This window comes from Octopus bimaculoides, chromosome 25 (genome assembly GCF_046866305.1).
Source record: "Octopus bimaculoides isolate indiv1 chromosome 25, ASM4686630v1, whole genome shotgun sequence".
NCBI lineage: Eukaryota > Metazoa > Mollusca > Cephalopoda > Octopoda > Octopodidae > Octopus > Octopus bimaculoides.
Window position 1 is genome coordinate 20,155,558 of NC_142952.1, and position 4,968 is coordinate 20,160,525.

Genomic DNA, 4,968 nt, shown 5'->3' on the forward strand with positions numbered 1-4,968 from the left:
ATATATATATATATATATATATATATTATATATATATTATATATATATATATGTATATATATATATATATATATATATGTATATATATATATATATATATATGTATATATATATATATATATATATGTATATATATATATATGTATATATATATATATATATATATATATATATATATATTATATATAATATATATATATATATATATATATATATATATATATATATAGTATATATATATATATATATATATATATGTATATATATATATATATATATATATGTATATATATATATATATATATATATATATATATATGTATATATATATATATATGTATATATATATATATATGTATATATATATATATGTATATATATATATATATACATATATATATATACATATATATATATACATATATATACATATATATATACATATATATATATATACATATATATACATATATATATATATACATATATATATATATACATATATATACATATATATATATACATATACGTATATATATATACATATATATATATATACATATATATACATATATATATCATCATCATCATCATCGTTTAACGTCCGCTTTCCATGCTAGCATGGGTTGGACGATTTGACTGAGGACTGGTGAAACCGGATGGCAACACCAGGCTCCAGTCTGATTTGGCAGAGTTTCTACAGCTGGATGCCCTTCCTAACGCCAACCACTCAGAGAGTGTAGTGGGTGCTTTTACGTGTCACCCGCACGAAAACGGCCACGCTCGAAATGGTGTCTTTTATGTGCCACCCGCACTAATAATATTATTAGGGACAAAATCCAAAATTACAGGTAACAGACTCAATTAAAATCAATTTATAAAAAATTAAAATTAAATTGAGCCTTATAGATAAAGTATAGGGAAAATAACCAATTTTCAAGAACTCATCGATAATATATTTATCTTATGATATTTACTTTACTTTATATTATACTTATTTATTGTGCTTTTAATTATTAATTTTTCTATATGTGATAGTGGATTTTCATCGATGAGTTCTTGAAAATTGGTTATTTTCCCTAAAACTATATATATATATATATATATATATATATATATAATATAGATACACATATCTATAATATGCATACATATATATATAATATACATAATAGGCGTAGGAGTAGCTGTGTGGTAAGTAGCTTGCTTACCAACCACATGGTTCCGGGTTCAGCCCCACTGCGTGGCACCTTTGGCAAGTGTCTTCTACTATAGCCTTGGGCCGCCCAAAGCCTTGTGAGTGGATTTGGTAGACGGAAACTGAAAGAAGCCCATCGTATATATGTGCATATATGTGTGTGTGTGCGTGTTTGTGTCTGTTTGTCCCTTGACAATCGATGTTGGTGTGTTTACGTCCCCGTAACTTAGCGGTTTGGCAAAAGAGATCGATATAAGTACTAGGCTTACAAAGAAAAGTCTTGGGGTCGATTTGCACGACTAAAGGCGGTGGTCCAGCATGGCCACAGTCAAATGACAAACTAGTAAAAGAGTATATACATATATATATATATATAATATACAAATATATATATATATATATATATAATATACATATATTTAATATACATACATATAATATACATACATTTATTTATGTGTTTCAGCCAAGTGGCTGCGGTCATGCTGGTGCACCACCGTGAGACATGTATATATAATATATATAATATACATATAAATATACATACATTTATATATAACTTACATGTTTGTATAATTTACATACATATATATAATTTACATATATACATGTATGTACTTGTGTGCGTGTTCGTCCTCCCACCATTGCTTGAGAACCGATGCTGGTGTTTATGTCCCTGTAACGCCCATGCCGTAGCATGGGCGCAGTCACTTGACTGAAACAATTGGTGGGGAGTGATGTGTGCGTGTATATATCGAATAAATTAAAACTCTGCTACACACATTGAGTGCTCTCATTCGATTCGTCGAGCATCAATGCATGTTATATGATTAGACAGGGAATTAAATTCTTCGTAACTTATCAAAGCAAAATGGTTTGGAAATCCTTAATATTCAAATATAAAGAGAGGAAGGAAAAACCAAGTATCCATTAATGAGAACTGCAGCAAGAGAAATCATAGAAAGGAGAGAATTTTGTTTATCGTAACACCAAGAACCAATGAACATTCCAGCTATACCAGTAAATCTCGACCATTTTTTTTTTCATCTGATTATTTTATTTGTTTCATTCGATGCCTAAAAACTAGTTTATAATATAGTTTCAAAATTCCTATTATGCTTTTCACACATTAACTTGCGCGAAGTCGAACTGTGCAAAACGTTAGAGAAAGAAACAGTAACATTTTGCAATACATCTAAATCAAAATTTTTCATGGACCCTTAAAATACTACCTGTGGATCTCCAATTTACTATTTTGCTTGCGTACACCTCTAGGGGTCATATGGATCCCGGTTGAGAGTCAATGAGCTATATTAACACAACAACCAGTTGCCATTTAATAAAATGATGGTAAGATTAGAATCCATCAGATAAAAACGTGTGTGTGTAATCTTTGTATGATGATTCACACCGTCGCTCGATGCAATAATTTTTTCAGGCGACAATAGAAATGAATCATTATAAAACGTTAGTCAGAAACGGGTATACGAGATAGGGAAAATAAAACTGGAATAGACAAAATTATTTAGAATCCCACAAAGAAAACGCGAACCAAATGTACGAAATTCTTTACATATAACTACGACGGGTGGGAGGCACGAAAATGATGTTTCAGGGCTTACATATGTGCCTGTTACATATATACACACATAGAGAGAGGCTGATTCTGAAATCCCGTCAGTATTTAATATATAAAAGTAAAATGACTTTTAATTTTATATAGCCTATCTTATTTAAATGCTTCTAAGCCATCCAGTACATTGTTTAAGCATTCTGAAACGTGAATGCTCAGAGTTCAAGAAGCTTCTAATACACAGACTATATACTACCAAGACAAAGCTTTTATATACTGTAATCTTTGACCGACATATTATCCTCGTATGTCGAGGAATAAAATGAACTTTCGTATGCATCAAGTTACTCCACATTTTGTGTACGTATTTATATATACATACATACATACATATATATATATATATAAACCAACAACGTCATAGTTATGCGTATATTGTACATATAACACAGTTAAGCAAACAACTCCCACACAAATCGGAAAATACCAAAAAGAGAAAAATGTGTCTGTGGTGGGGGGAGTCTATTCGGTACGAAATATTAGTAACAGAGTGAAAAGAATGGAATAGTCATGGTTGGAACGACTTTAATTATAGATTTTTGCAGGATTGAAAAGAATTGAATCAGATGAGAGATGACGACGAGAGTACATCTAGAATAATAGTAGTAATAATTATAAGAAAAATGTGAAAATTTTCCAAACCCGAGAAAGAAAAAAAAAATTAATTAGAAAGAACCGGCATCAAAATAAGAAAAATGCGTCAGAATCGAGTGAAGATACTTACCAGAATATTTCTGCACATTGATCGTAACAAATATAGTATATTCGCTTCTACAGCGATTTCCACCAATAAACAAAAGCTGTCCGACAAGACAACTGAAGACGAAGAGCGACACAACAACTTGGCTGGAGTGATTGCAGTCTCACAAATAAGGAGGAGGAAACATGGCTACCGTACTCTTACGGACATGACGTCACAACATTCGGAGGTCACGTGATGGGATTAAAGGCCATGTCGCGTTGATTTGTATTCATTTTCTTTTTAGAACACACACACACACACACACACAGACATACATACATACATACATACATACATACATATATATATATATATATATATATATATATATATATATATATATATATATATATATATACACACACACACACACACACGTACAGATATTTTATGTGCGTCAATACTTTTTATTAACGAAATAGTTTTCTTAAATGCATGACTACCTCCCAATCTTGATATATCAGGATGACAAATAGCTTGACTCATTGACTAGAAAAGTTATATTATTTAAAAAAAAAAAAACTTCTGCCAAGACGATTGATCTTCCCCACCCACAAAAGTGTCTTATCTGATACCAGAGTCCTGTACTATTTTCATTGGTCATTTTAAAAGCTGAATCATTGTGAAATCAAAGATTAGATTGCTAAATTTAGGCTCATTTCATCATAATTATTTTTGTGAATGTGATCAGCAACAGTAGTAACAACAACAACAATTCAATAGAAATAGTGAAAACAACCACAACACGGCAACTAAACTCACCGACATTGTTATTACAATGTGTCACCAGATGGAAAGTTTGAATGAAAAAAGTAGTAATATATCACATCATAGAACACACACAAACACAACTTTTAGATAGAAAATTTGAAAACAACTGGAAAGAATTGTTTGTAGCTTTTGTTCTTTCTTCAGCAGTTTGCATACAAAATGTTAAAACATTCAGATCAATGATCCAGAAATATTTTTATTGCCCAACCACTCTAGTCTGGCTACTTTTATTCACAAGATTTTACAGTAGTTTCATATATATATATATATATATATATATATATATATATATATTTAAGAATTTAAGGATTGGAGAAAACGCATGTTATAATTGCGTTTTCTCCAATCCTTAAATTCTTAAATATACTCAAATACCCAAAATTTCAAGGAGTTCCTGCCTTAAAAACAGGAGCTAACCACAGTTATTTTGTGTTCTTTGCTACATTGGTTTCTATTAACCCATTTATTCTATCAGAAGAATTTTTATTCATTAAGATAGAAGAAATACACATAATTATATATATATATATATGAAGTTAAATATATGTCAAGTCATAGAGTGACCAATGGTTTTTCATCCATAGAGTGCTTGGCTTTATAGACTTGTCAGACTCCAGTGGCTGT

At 29.9% G+C, this 4,968-nt stretch overlaps 1 protein-coding gene across 2 annotated transcripts in view; it reads right to left on the reverse strand.

Moving 5' to 3' along the window:
- Positions 1-3,752, reverse strand: part of LOC106882466 (protein tyrosine phosphatase type IVA 2) — a 68,447-nt gene extending 64,695 nt beyond the window's left edge. For both annotated transcript variants that reach the window (XM_052976321.2, XM_052976320.2), the window contains exon 1: positions 3,556-3,752. The gene's annotated coding sequence lies outside the window, so the exon portion shown is untranslated. The remainder of the gene's footprint in view (positions 1-3,555) is intronic.
- Between the last annotated feature and the right edge of the window lie 1,216 nt (positions 3,753-4,968).